Genomic DNA, 14,651 nt, shown 5'->3' with positions numbered 1-14,651 from the left:
GTTACAGCCCTTCTTTCTCCCGTGCGACGCTGCAGAAGGACTTGCTGGGCTCTGTGGGAAAAGCCACCTGCACTTCCTCAGCTGTAGGGTAGTTTTGACACGCGTGGGCAGTAACTGCTGATCCCGAGTGCGGGAGAGCATCGGGAGAGGCTGTTCATTTATGATGAAGAGCTTACCTCTCGGGAAAAAAAAGGGTGTCTATTAACTGTTTATTAATGCGTCTTAATAACCGAAATTATCTCAATAGCATAGAGCTCGGGAGTAAGAACCATTAAATCTGTTCATGTTTTAAGAGGGATCAGCCTTAACAGAAATCAATTAGCACCGCAGACAAAACCAAGCCCTTCTAAAGACAAGTGTCACTGCATTTTCAGCATACTTCGGGAGTTAATCGTTAGTGCCGACACCGTTCCTTCCTACGTTCAAACATTTCAGCATGAGGAGGCGCTGAAAACCCTCAGCGAGATAACCTTGGGAACAGTCCCCATCACCAGGAGGGAGTTATCCCTCCTTGGCCGTCCGTTTCACACCTGCTGAGGAAATCCCGCGCAATCTCATGCCGCCGTTTCGGGCGAGCAGCGGAGTTGGGCTGGGATTCAAACGTATCTTCCGCATCCGCCCCGTGTGCCGGGTGAGCGTCCCGGGGGAGACGAGCCCGCTGGCCACGGGCTCGGGGACCGGACCGTGTCCCTCGCCGCAGTTCGTGGCATCATTTGCGCTGGAGCAGGTGGCCCAGCACGGCAGCGCCGGGCGCATCCCCCCCGGGCAGCCCGAAGGGCCGGCTGCGGGTCTGTCTCCCTCACAGAGTGACTTTGCAGCCGGACCCCGACCGACCCCAAGCCTTCAGCCTTTCCCGGCTCTGTCAGAGCAGCTGCCCACGCTACCGCAGCCTGAGTACTAGTGTACAGTCCGTGTCACTCCCCCCCCGCCCCCGCTCTGCTGCTCGCCTTCGCACGACCCCCCCACGCCCCGGTCTCCCGCAGCTGCTGCGGACGCCGCAGCCGGGGGCACCGGCGGCCGTGCATCCCCCCCGAGGCGGCCGATGCTCTGTCACCGCCCCGGCGCGTCCCTCTGGCTACCCCCGTGTGTCTTTCTGCATCTGTGCCAGCCCCGGACCCGAGAAGGCCACCCCGGGGACAGACCGTGCTGACCCAGGAATTTCGGGGGGCGTCGAGGAAAGCTGAGGACAGAGATCTGTGGGTGTTTGCTGACCGCTGTGCGGTCGGCTGAGGCTCCCCGGAGTGCATTCAGCGTCTCGGGGTTCCGCCTTCGCCGCGCCGCGATGGTGCCCCCCCGCCCACCCTCGAGGGTGCCGCACTGCCCCGACTACGATCGGCGAACCCCCACTCCTTCAGGGCCTGCAACCCGGATGGGGTTGGTTTATTTTCTCAGAAATTAAAAAAAAACCCCAACAAAACCCTAACCCAGCCCTGTTAAGGAGGGCACACACCTTTGGGCTTTCCCCCGTGGAACGTTTTGAGGATTTTTAATAGCTAAAGTCAATGTGGCAGCCTTAAACCGTGGGAGCAGGTCAGGAGAACCCCTGCTATGGCACCCTGGCCGCGGCTTCTTGGACCTGTTGGGGCTTCCGCAGACCTGATTTCTTCACTGTCAACCTCTAGTTTGCCCACAACCAACATGGACGCCAAATCAGGCAAACCCCAGGTTTACGCCGTGCCCTGTGTGTTCCCCGCCTTTGCTCCTGCTTGGCTGAGTAGCTTTCGCCCAGGAGATGGGTCTCCAGCTCCTGGCCATGACATACTAGGGAAGACTTCCAGCTCCTGCCTCCCGTCTGCTCCACCTGCCGTAGGGCAGCGGAGGTGAGGGCTTTCCTCTCGCTGGGACACTTGGTGAGCTGGAGGGTGAGATCTAGAGACAGGAGATGGAAAAGCTTAGAGATGAAGAAAAGAAGTGAATTTAAGGCATTCCTGCTGTAGAGGTTCTGGGGTCCTGCTCTGCAGCTGCTTGACTTCCATATCTCTTATTAGTTAGTTATGGGTTAAAATACAGACATTGTTCAGAGTGCAGAAACTCCGGTGGGTACTTCAGATCTGGGTCAAAGAAGTGACTTCAGGCTCTGATGCTCAGCTTCAAAAAGATGCCTAGCTACAACCTAGCTGCAGGAAATGGACATTAGTGGCATGCATTTCTCGGGAGCTTCCTTTGCAAATGCTGGTGTGGACTCCATCAGCGGCTTTGGCCCCCACCTTTCGAGTGCTGCTGAACCAATTTCTTGAATGCATGTTCTCTGGTGTGGCAAGAAGGTTTCATTAACACCTGCTGTTAATTGCCCAAGTCTGGCTGGTGGTTGGGCTATGGTCGTTTCTTGACCGGCCTTTCTTGACCTTGTTACTGTAATTACCAAAGAATAAAGGTATGTTTGAAATTTGTTTTTATGGCCTGCATATTCTGCATACAGGATAAATAATACCTGCTCCTGCATCTCATCATTAGCATAATTTAACAATTAGCAAACCAGCATTTGAAAAGTCCAGGAACTAGTATTGCTGGCCAATATTGACCAAAACATTTGTATAAACAACGCCCATTCATACCTATATGCACAAATCAAAATCTATTATCACATCCAGAATAGTTGACTAAAAATAAGCAATGTTAATTTTGGTATTTTAGTGTATTTTGAACATAACCTCAGCAATTTAAATACACCTGAAAACTCCCAAATGTAAAAGTAATCAGAAAACAACTGCATTAGCTTTATAATGGTCACAGATAAAAGACAATGGGGAAAATACAGACTACACTAAAGAAAATGACATCTCCTTTTTTCTTTCTCCATTGATGCCTTGTGATAAACGAATTTATTTCTGGGCTCCAAACTCTTCAGAGGGTCATAAATCCTGATGAAAACATGCTCATTCTTGAAGTTGCACCTGGATCACTTTTAGAAACATTTTTTTAAGTTCATGTAAAAGTTCCTTACTGATTAATAAAGTGAAATGTTGAAGAGGGTACTGGATTAAATGAAAATTTACTCTTTCATTTGCATCTCATAAGTATTCTTGAGAATGGTCTTTTTCTGACATGGACTAATGACAAATTTGGCTCCTGGATGACTGACTAGGACAAGTAATTTAAAGATTACTACTACTAGAAACAATTGCTGAAGACAAATTTACTTTTTTCCCCCCTCTCATTTATTTGCTCTGGCATCCTCAATAACAATTTATATTACATCAAATAAAATGTACCCACGGCAAGTGACTTCTAAATGAGCAGAATATTTTACCTCCAGCTTGTAAGGAAGAAAAAGATGTCTTGTTTTTGAAGGGCTCAGGTATAAGATCGTGAGGTTTTAGGGAAAGCTTACTCTTTATGAGGCATTCTTTTTAAAGGTATTTCTTCCAAATGCTGAGTGATGAAAGTTTTGTCAGTTTCCAAAACTCACACTTAGAAGAAAACATTAATTTTCTCTTTTGCTACTTTTCTAAAATGAGAGTTTTATTTATTTAAACATTTATTTATTTAAATATTTATTTATGATCAGCTATGGAGAAGTAATGATAACCTCAGAGCAAGTCCGCCCTAGTCAGTTGTTACTATACTTCTGACAAACAGGCCTGTCCCCTGGGAACACACCACAAAGCTCTGACAGAGCAGAACATCTAGTAGTGAACTAGAACTAGTTACAGCTGCAACATGAGCCAATATCCCACCTTGCTAAATACCTCCTGTTGATAGCAGAAGATATTCCAACCAACCTCCTCCTAGGATGTGCCACCCGCTCTCTGAAGACTTTCCACACAGCTCTTTCAGCTTGTGGCCCACAGATTTTTCTCATCCTCTCAGTCTCAGCTGCCTCTGGCACCTGCAGCCACACTCTCCAGCCTTTATTTCTTTCAGGCTTTTTAGACTCGCCTCTTTTATGCTCTTTCCCTTACCTATCCCTTCCTTGGTGAGTCCAGAGAAGATGGCTTCATCTATCACCTTCACTGTGACAGTGCAGAATATCACTCTTCACTCAGATTCTGTCTTTGTACTTGTTTTCAAAATATCTTATCTTTATGGGTTTTAACATACCAGCATTAATTCAGCATAGCTCAGAGCAAGCTCCTGCTTTCTTGGGCTTTGAGCATTTTCTTGCACTGTCCTCTCTTGATTAATATTCCTACCAACATCTTTGAATCTTGACCTTCCCTTACTGTCCTTCAAACCAAACCCCAGCCAAGTCTTGCATAGTTTAGATTAATGTAAGTTCTTTCAACAAGTACCAGTTGTCCATTTTCCCTCTACCATTGTACAGCAGTGCAGGGGTCTCCTTGGCCCACGTGACCACCTACTCCTGTGCTTTCCTTCTCTGCACCCCTTTGCTCTGCACAGCTGTCAGCAGTTGCAACACAACTGTTGTGCTAGCACTGACAATTGTGTGTTTTACAGCACCTTTTTCCTCAACTACAGTGTTGCTATAGGAGCTCCTGCCTTTCCAGTGCTTTTGATAACATCTTCATGGTCCATTGATTCAGCTTCCCTCTCAAGCATCTACAGCTTGCCCGGTTCTAGGTGTAAGGAGCATCCTGTGAGGTTAGTTACACACTGTACTCCTCTTAATCTCCCCTTAAAATTGACTTCTCCAATTTCGCCAGCAAAACACTCAACAGAATCAAGGCAGTTGATGGGTTGGATGGCTGTTCATTGTGATAGGAGTGATTATTTCCTCATCCTGTTTGCACGGGCCTTCTATCACACACCAAGCTTGCTCACTCTCCAGTGCCAGGAAAGTACCTCAGGTTCCACGCCCAGCATAGCCAGCCGATGAGCACAGTTTTCATTTGTCAAGACTTAAAATAAACACAGAGTCAAGCACGAACACAATTCATTTTATATATATTTATACGTAACTTTCATCTCAGTAAAAAATGTTTTTCCACAGCCTTGACATTTTTAGAGAAATAAATTCCCTTTAGAACAAAACGTAATGTTTCCAAGTAAAAAACACACCTTACATCTTGCAGTTGTTGAGGTAACTGCTGTTCTGACATAGGCTTCTTCAAGGCATTGTCCCCAGGCACCTGTGGAAGCTCCCAGAACACATGGCTGCGAGACATTTCCAGCACCCAAACAAGCCCAGAACTATGAACCCCAAGGCATGGCACTAGAGCTTGGGCGCTGAATCCCAGTCCTGCAGTAGGCAGTGGGGATGGTCAAAGAGAACATTTATAGGGAGCCTGGGTTCAGATCAATAATTTCAGGGTTGAAATCCAGGGAAGGTATCTTCCAGAATTTCACACTTGGAAAAAGTCTTCTCCAGGACTCCATATAAGCTTTGTGGGGCATTGATCTCCTGCATTTAGATACATTATGAAGCATATTTGTGGCATCTTTGGACAAATGGACCACAAATAGGATTCTGAGATAGAGTGTTGGCCTCAGACCACTGAAGGTCCATTCCCATTTCCGAAGATAACACCTCCTTCCCAACTTAAATCAGGATTATTTTGAGTGGTTTCAAGGAATTCTGACAATGGACATAAGTGTGAGCTCAAGTCCAAGGTTATTTTGCCTTCATCTGGGGTCAAGCATGGGCTTTAAGCAAACTCAAGAAAGCTGTGAGACAGGAAGCTGAGGGTGCAAGAGATTCTTCTGATGAACCAACACACAAGAGAAATTGATCCACTGAATGGAGGGTCATGCAGTCACACAGCTGTGACCCTCCCACAGAGTTTGGATGTACAGCATCAATGGATGCAGGAGGAGAAGAGGAGATAAAGGTCCCTTGAGCCCTTTAAGAAATCCATGCTTACGTAAGCTGTAAGCTAAGGTTCCGTCACTTTGACATTGTCATTTTACCTGCTGTCCCTGATTTATCTGCAAGGTAAATCTATTTCCTACCTGTAGATTTTTTACAAATCCAAATGAAGGCTTTCTCATCATCATGCTGTCGTTCAAAGAAGCAACATTTCCATGGAAGGCAAGGGCCTCCAAAGAATCACACTCAACCATATATGAAAGTTGGACATATGTATGTAAATTGTTACATATGTAAATTATTTTCATTAATATATTGGTGTAAATAGTAATAGCAAACTTGTGCATTTCTAGGGTTTGAATTAACAGCAATACAAAACAAAATACAAAATTGTTGCCATTACCAAAATGCCATATCTGAAGATTAAGCAAATTGTGTTGCTTTTACTTAATAGTCTTTACACCTATCTGTTTATTTGACATTGCTTCCTGTCTCTCTTATTTTTAGTGATCACATCCATCACTGATACCAACAGGAGAGGGAAAGGTATAAGCAGTTGCAATATGCAGCACTTCTCTCAGGACTCCATAGGGATGACAGAATCCATGTGTTTTATCTCCCCAGGCAGCTCCAGGCTGGGCAAGCCTGCATTTGCATGGAGTTGTGGATTATGGCTGGAAACAGGCCTAAGTTTTGGAACTATGTTCAAGGTCTTCCTGAAACTTTTTCTTGGATTGGAAGACTCGTCTCTATGTCTGATTCATAGGATTGACCTTGTGTTAGAGGCTTTCCCTCTGGAATCAGCAGACTGGGTTTTCCTCCTTTACCCAACTGTCCATTTCCATAATAAAGGGCTGAGAGACCATCTTCCCTCAGCCAGATTTTCCTGAATTTGTCCAAAGAGATAAGTCGTTTTCAGGAGGGGACCACCAGAGAGCCCTACATAAGCACACTGTCTGCAAGTGCAACCTTTTCTCCATTATGGAACCAGCCTGAAAATCACAGTGTGTGTCCATGAGATGGAAAATCTGACAGAGATGGAAGAAGAAACACTCTGGCTATCAGCAGTGATCTGGTTGAATACGTTTGTTTTTTGTTTTTTGGGTTTTTTTGTAATGGATTATTTTAGAGCTGGACCACTCTGACAGAACAGGCTAGGGATGAGGTTTTCACCAAAACTAAGCTGGGGGTGAGGTTGTCACGAGTTATACGAGGAAATAAACGCATGGGAATGTTGCCCACATGGGATGGCTGGCAGCACTTGGGCAGCAAAAGGGCCAGGCCTTACAGCCCACAGTACCAGACTGTGTCTCCTCACCCCTCAACCCCAAGTGTGTGCTGCAGGGAGCACGCCGACTCCAGCGTGCAGGCAGCAGGGAGCTGGCACTGGAAGGCAGAGCACGGGCAGGCGCAGCCCAGGGTGGTGGAGGACTCAGCCTCACAGGTGGAGCACTCAGTCCCGCTGTTCAGAGCTCAGTCCCACGGCACAGGGGTTCAGCCCTTCCCGGCAGAAGCAGGGAGATGACGAGCGTGGGGCACGGAGGGGCCGGGCAGCAGCGCCCCGCGGGGCCCGGCCAGGACCCGCCCCGACGGCCGCCGCCCGTGTCCGCGGCAGGGGGAGCGCACGGCAGCGGCACTCAGCCGCCGGGCGAGCGGCAGCCTGCTCCGGGCTTGTCCTGAACGTCACACCGGCTTCGCGGCCGAAATGTGCGCTTCAGTGCGTTTGGGGACATGCTTTGAAAAGGTGCGTGGACACCAATGTCTGGGATGAGACTGTTGTGTTGTCTCCCTCCCTTCCTTCCCTTCCTGAAGAACTGGGGCACATCCGTCAAAGGGCTCGCTGGTCCAGCCCCCTCACCCCCCGCCTCGGTAGGCGATGTGCTGATAAGGCCGAGCAGGCTGCGCGCCTCACCGCCTTCCTGCGCGGCTGCTGCGCGGAGGAGGCTGCGCCGGGCCGGGGCTGCTGCATCAGCCCTGCCAGGGAGGGCTTCCATGGGCAGAGAGGTTCTCAGTGTAATGAACAGCCTTATCGTCGCTGGTATCTTTACAACTGCTTAGATGACTTTTTAATTGTGGCTTAATGCATTTAATTATGACAACTCTTCCCCATTTTCAAGTATGATGTATTAATATTACAGATCATTAACATTGCTAAATTACTGTAATGACACAGAGTCCTCAGTGTCCCAGTTAGACAGAAAAAAGACCCGCTCTTCTCATTTGGCTCTTTTGTTATTTGCCTTATAGGAAATTCATGCACGATTCTTGAGTCTTTAAAGCATGTAGGAGAGGCTGCTGCTGCTGCTGCTGCACCCTCCTTATTAAATTATTGATAGAGAAAATCCCCCATGTAAAACTTCCCGAGCCCGAGACGGCACAGGAGCTAATATTGTCTTTCTAATATCCACTTCATCAATGTAAAAGTTAGAAAGCCTCGGCTCTTGAGCGGGTCCCCCCCTCCCCTCCTTCATAATTAGAGCAGACCGTATTTAACATCTGCAAAATAGTCATGCTTATAAGGAATGAGAAATGCGAGATGTTCCATTCTGTTTGCAATGGTTAGACCGTTTTAATCTCTTAACTTCAATATATGTCCTCTAGCAGGCTATACTTCTTGGATTTCATTTTTAGATCCTTAAGGCTGCATATATCTGTCAAACAGACATAATGAATTTAAAGTGCTAATGCCTAGAAGACCAGAAAAAACATTGAAATATATCCTCGGATGATTAAATTACCACCTCTAGCTACTTTACCTCCTTATGTCCAAACAGATTTCCCTTTTTACTTACCAAGTACCGGATCTGGGAGATGTGGAAGATGTAATTTCATGGTAAAAAAAAAAAAAAAGAAAATGAAAAAAAAAAAACCGAACAAACCAACCCAACCCCAAACCAACCCTTGAACGGATCGTTAGACAAGCGCTTTTTTTTTTGTTTTGTTTTGTTTAAACATCGTTTCAGATATGTGCCTATAAGATAGGACTTGCCATTGACTGGAGGTATTTTTCAATTACACCCGAGCTCCAGGGAAAGCCTGGGGTGGGAGCCCGTGACTTTGCAGCGCTCACCTAAAAGCTGGGGAAAGCGGGGGGATGAGATGCAGGCGCGTCCGACGGCGGCGGGAGCGGGGGCTCTCCCTGCCCTGCCCGGCACCCCCTGCCCTCCCCGGGGGCTGCCCCTGCTCCCCCGCCGCCGCTGCCGAGCGGGGCGGCCCCGGCGGGGTGGCCCGGAGGGGGCTTGGTGGGGGGATGTGGGGGCGATCCCGGCCTCGAGGGTGCCGCGCATCTGCGAGGGACCGGCGAGTCTGGGGAGAGCGGGGACAGAGGGAAGGCGAGCAGATTTGTCGCGCTTTGAAATGAAACGTTATAATCCCTCCAACAATCCTGTTGACTGTGAGCTGTAGCGCCGGGAGTACAACACGGAGAAAAAAAAAAAAAAAAAGATACATTGTTGGATAAACAGCTCCTTATAGGTAAAAACTGAATGGGCCAAATAGATGAATAAGGCGACACAATAGATGGGGGGGGTGGTGAAAGGAAACGAGTCGGTGGCAGTGGAAGAAAAAGGTAAAAGTGAACAGAGGAGACAAAAGGAGAGAAAAGAAAAAAAATGTAGATGAGTGAGACAAAAAAGCAAAGAGAAAAAGAAAAGAGAACAAGAGGGGGAAAGAAGTAATATTTTCCTTGATAAAAATGCACAAAAGGGAAGATGAACTTTGTTCTTTTTCTCTTTCTACTTTCCTCTCTCTTTCTGCTTTTCGCCTCGCAGCACGCCAGCCTAAGCTGAGAGCTGTAATGTCATTAAATTGCAAATGCTTTTTCATTTCCGACACACACTGTTTACTTATCTGGCAAAAACATATGTTGGAAGGAATCCGTTAAATTCTGCCCATTGCCTTGGGTAAAAGTGCAATGGAAACGGACCCACTGAGCTTCTTCTTTCTTCTTCTTTTAGCACTTCCCTTATCTACAAGACTGCTTCGCAGAAAACTGGCTAGTTCAATGAAAAATGAAGATACAGCAGGAGATTAGAGAAGAACACTGAGCAAAAAATTCCTGGAGAGAGGGTCACTCCATTGCAAATGATTTCACTCCTCTAGATCTGCATAAATTACTATTTTTAAGGCATCTCCAAAGTCTGTATATTTTTCTCACTCTGTCAAACATTTAATTTCACGCCCCGTGTTCTGAATATGCTAAAATGCATATCTCTGATGCACCTTTAAGCCAGAAAAACGAATGCAAAATTGAAGATAAAATGATGTGATTTGCACTACAAGCCTATTACTTGAGGTATTTACATACAGTTTACCTCTGCAGTTCTGAGAATGATTTATTAAAAAAAAAAATCTGGATTAAGCTCGTATAAATATGTATAAATCTTTGTTTAGAAAATAGATTTTGCAGCTGTTGTGTCAAAAAGTTCTTTAAGATTCTGTGAAGAATTTTCCTTTCAGCCTGCTTTAAAAAAGAGGGGAAAAGGACAGTATTTGACATCCTGCTTTGGCAGGAAGGAAAACACACACACACGCGCGCACACACACAAACGTTCAGACATTCAGGATTTTTCTAAAGACTCATTTTGGTTGTTGTTTGTTTTTTGTTATTGAGGTTTTACGTTTTCCTATTTCACACTTATCTTCCTAAACTTCTCTGCTCACATGCTCTCCCCCTCACTCGCTGGGACTCGGTGTCAGCCGCTCTCTGGGTTTTCCCGAGCGGGTGAAATAGCGGGTCAGGTGTATGAAAATAATCTTAGGCTGGGGGGGAAAAAAATAAAGGGGGAAAAAAAAAGGGGGAAAGAAGACGAGAGACAAATCATCACGGGTCCCCGGAGCGGAGGAGAGGACGCCGAGGAGGCGGCTCGCCCAGCCCGGCCGTGCCGGGTCCCGCCGGCGGCGGCGGGGCCGGGGCCGCTCGCAGCCGCTTCCCCGGGGCTGCGGCCGCGGCCCAAGGGCCCCCCCTGGCGGCGCCGCCCGCCCCGCCCGCCCCGCCCGGCCCGGCCCGGCCCGGCCCGGCAGCCGCGCTCCGGCCCCGCGGCCCCTCCGCGCCCCGCCGAGGGCAAACGCCGGGCCTCGGGGACTCCGCCCGGAGCCGCCTTCCCCGGCACAGCGGCTTCCACTCGCGGGGACTTTCTTCCTCCCGGGGAAAACTGTAGCAACAGACCCGGGCGTTGAGGAGAGGTGTGGATGCTCACGGGCCCTGCACGACCACAGCCGTGCTTCATAGAGCTAACCTGGAAAGACTTCTAAGCCAGCTCTTCAGCCACGACGCTGCTTGCATTGCCTTCCCTCTGGAACACCAACAGCCGTGACTGGGGGTGAGGTGGGTGAGGAGTGGGGGAAGCTTGCTTGGGAAAGTCACATACTTGACAGGGAAGAAGAGAATTTTCAGATAACTTCAAGGTTAATTTAAGACTTGGCCACGAAATCTAGACTTTGAATAATACATGAATTGCAACCATTCCACCAGGATATGGTGACCGGGAAGTGGTTTCTTCATGCCCTGGTTCTATCATCCTATTTTCATCTCCAGAACAGGAGCCCTAGGTTTGCTGCTTCCCCCAACACAGAACTTACAAAGTCACTTACAACAGCGACATCCGCACACACACGCACACTGCCACACATTCTGGTCTCTGTTAATGGACCTCAGAGACAAGAAACTGAAATTCACTGTCTACATATCTCAAACTCAGCTGTAGAAAATGCTTGCTTTTTTTTTTTTTTCCTTTGAAGGTGATCAACCCTTCTGGTAAGTGCATGGCCATTCCCCCCTTTTCCAGCAGAAATACTTAGGGCTGATGGCAGCTGTCAGCTCCTCTCCTGTCACTGAGTAAAGGCTTCTTGCTTTGTCCATCTCAGCGCTGGGATGACTCAGGCTATTGACAGTGCCAGCACAGGTTGCTGACTTGGAAGGATGGAAACCAGGGGTTGAGCTCATCCCTTGCCCCCACAAAGGTAGAAAGAAGGGAAAAATCAAACATTCAGTTCTTGAGAAGCAGCAACAATCCTGATGTACCAATGCCATCAGTGACAATAGCATGGCAGTGAAGGCTCCCAAAGGCCATTACTTCACATTTAAACAGAAGAAAAGTGAAGACATGAGGGAAATTCAGGGTCTTGAGAAGTGTTTTATTTTAGACAGCAAAGATTCATCTCACAGATTTCTCAGAAACAGGTCTGTTAAATATCAGGTATATAGTAGCCAAACCCAGTTAGAGACAAAAAAATGAAACCAAGTAGCCAAACTTGTAAGAGACAGAAAACTGAAACCAAGAGGTAGAGAACAACCAAGCCTCACATCCCATGTAACCCTTAAAAACCATTGAGGTGGATAGAAGCAGGGTCTCCCTGCTGCAACAGCAGAACACGTGTCCCTCTGCAACAGCCATTTGTGTGAGGGATATCTAGGTGGTGACCCCTCTTCAGACAGGGCTGCTTTGCTGAAGGTCCACAGGCTTAGCAGTCCAGTGAAATCCTGTAGGCCATCACCTCTCTTCCACATCACTCTTTCAGAAGGAATTTATTAATTTCTAACTCCCCAGCATATTCTGCTCTTCATGTGTCAGGGGTCTGTATTATCATTACTACACCAAGATTAGTGTTCTGAAGGTCTCCATCCCCACTGAAATCCACTGGAAGAGCTACAGTTTGTCAGGACAGTGATGGCACTAAGTAAGATTTCTGTCATGTGAAGTTGCTGTTTTTTTGGTGAAATCCCCTGCCATGGAAGCTGGCTTTGTGTGAAGGAACAGACACACACCGTGATGTTTGCACTGAGGGGACAGCTGCACACATGCATGTGGAAGAGCTTTCAAGAACTCAAGCAGCTCTATAGAGCAGGACAGGCAAGTGATGAGATCACAGCACCAAACATTCGCAAGTGTTGTATTTATCAGAGACCTGAAAAGCCACAAATAGTCCTAGGGGCTCCAAGGGGACACATCAGTGACAGAGCGACAGATGGTCCATCTTCTCCTACCAGTTTGCTAATGAGAACAGGGTGACGGGAATAACAGATAATCCTGATGATATCCAGTTTAAGACACAGTACCACCCCATCCCTCACCACGTGGAGGATCAATGCTTTGTTACTCTATGGAGTTTGTCACAACTTGCTTGCTCTTCCGGAGGTCAGCAGAGGCTTCCTTCCCTTGGCATGAAGGCTAGAGATGAGCAGCTACCATAGCTCTAAATGGTGAAATGTTTTGAAGGTATGATGCTGCTCACCTTTTCTATCTTGCAAAATACAGCTCCCATAAAAATTGTATCCGTTCTCCAAATTCCTCCCAGCTTCCTGGCCCGGCACTAGCTCCAAGCAATTTTAGTTCCTTTCTATGAAAAAGGAGCAATGCAGCCCGGTCACAGTGAACTTCCCATGTTTTGCACCAAGCTCATTACCCTTCTGTGCTTCAATACAGTACTATCTGAATGTAGACATTAACATCCCTGATCCAACTGAATCCTGTGTAGTCTATCGCAGGAATACACATCTGAGCTCTGGGTAGCATTGCCATATGCAGCATAAGGAACCTTCCATATGGTTTCTGAAAAGTGGTTACAGCCCACGTGCACCAGGCACTTTTCAAAGTAAAACAGATCTGTTCATTTTTATTTTCAAAATACCAAAGCAGTAAAATCATGTAATTGAGTAATCACTTGCCAAATTTCCTTTTTTAATCTAATCTATTTTGAGTTACATCAGAGCCAAAATGCAAATTAAACTGGTAAGGTTCCAAGGTTTTTTTCCTTCCCTTTTAGAAAACACAATTTAAGGTAATCATAAGTAAAGAAATTTTAAAACACCATTTGTTTTGTGTGCTGTAAACTTTGGAAAACATGTTTCAGCCTGAAGTAAATTTTCATAGGTAATAGGTTACATAGAAGTCTTATGTAAATTTTGATCTCTTCTTAACAACCCCAATGTTCATTTTATAAAATTTGATTTGAAAATAATGCCATTGTTTTAAAAGAGGCTGGAAGGGTGAGAAACTAAGCAAAAAAAGTATACAATAACAAGGTGCACATACACTCAGCTGTAGCTACTGTATTAAAGCAGGAGAGATGCCTGAGATACCTTGTTTTCAGTTTCCATGAATCCATTCTTTTTGAGGGGGTTGTTGCTGGAGCATTAAAAACCAAACTTGCTCACCAGCCTGGACAAACTCAGGAGCACTTGACCACAGGGCGAGACAGATCCTCACAATCCCACCACAGCCTCTCCAAGTCAGGAATCTCAGCAGACTAACTGGCTGATAGATAAAGAGTCCCCGCTGCTGGAAACCTTTGCTCTTTGGGTTGCAGATGTTTGGATTAAGTCTCTCCTTACCCACAGGCAGACCTTGTGGAAAGCCGTGCAATGTCCTTGGCTGCCTTCTACCACAGTGTTATCATGTTGAAAAAAATGGCACCCACTCCAGCCATGTCTGTTTTCATGGGTTTTTCTCTCCTCAAAAATACTTCCTCAAACTGGGGGCTGCTTGTGATGCCTCCCAGCTCCTTTTCAAGGCTGCAAACCCATAACTGACCATGTTAAATTTAAAATACTTCAAAGCAGCCAAACAGTTTTCTCTTGGCTGGAAGCCCCCTGCCCCTAATGACACACTCCTGTTGTAAGACAGTGGTCAAGGGCAGGGACAGTCCACTCCCTAGCATGCAAAATGCAGAAGACATGGAGAAGAGAGATGGAGGACAAGGCTGACAGCTTGTAAAAGACTAACCTTGCAGCCACCCTTCTAAAGGGGATCTGGCCTCTCTTCAATGTGCCTTTCCTACCCCATCCCCAGCAGTGGCACCAGCACTCAACGAAGTTTGATGAACATGGTTTGGTGAGCTACAACCACTGAGAACTAAATTGTTTTTTCTTTGGCTGCTGCTAAAAGCTGAATTTTTCACCAGTATTACTCCTTGACTCCTCACTCAGACTCTGAGGTGACAGCCA

This window comes from Corvus moneduloides, chromosome 2 (genome assembly GCF_009650955.1).
Source record: "Corvus moneduloides isolate bCorMon1 chromosome 2, bCorMon1.pri, whole genome shotgun sequence".
Classification (NCBI taxonomy): domain Eukaryota; kingdom Metazoa; phylum Chordata; class Aves; order Passeriformes; family Corvidae; genus Corvus; species Corvus moneduloides.
The sequence above is the reverse complement of the archived record's forward strand: the minus strand, read 5'-3'. Positions refer to the sequence as shown.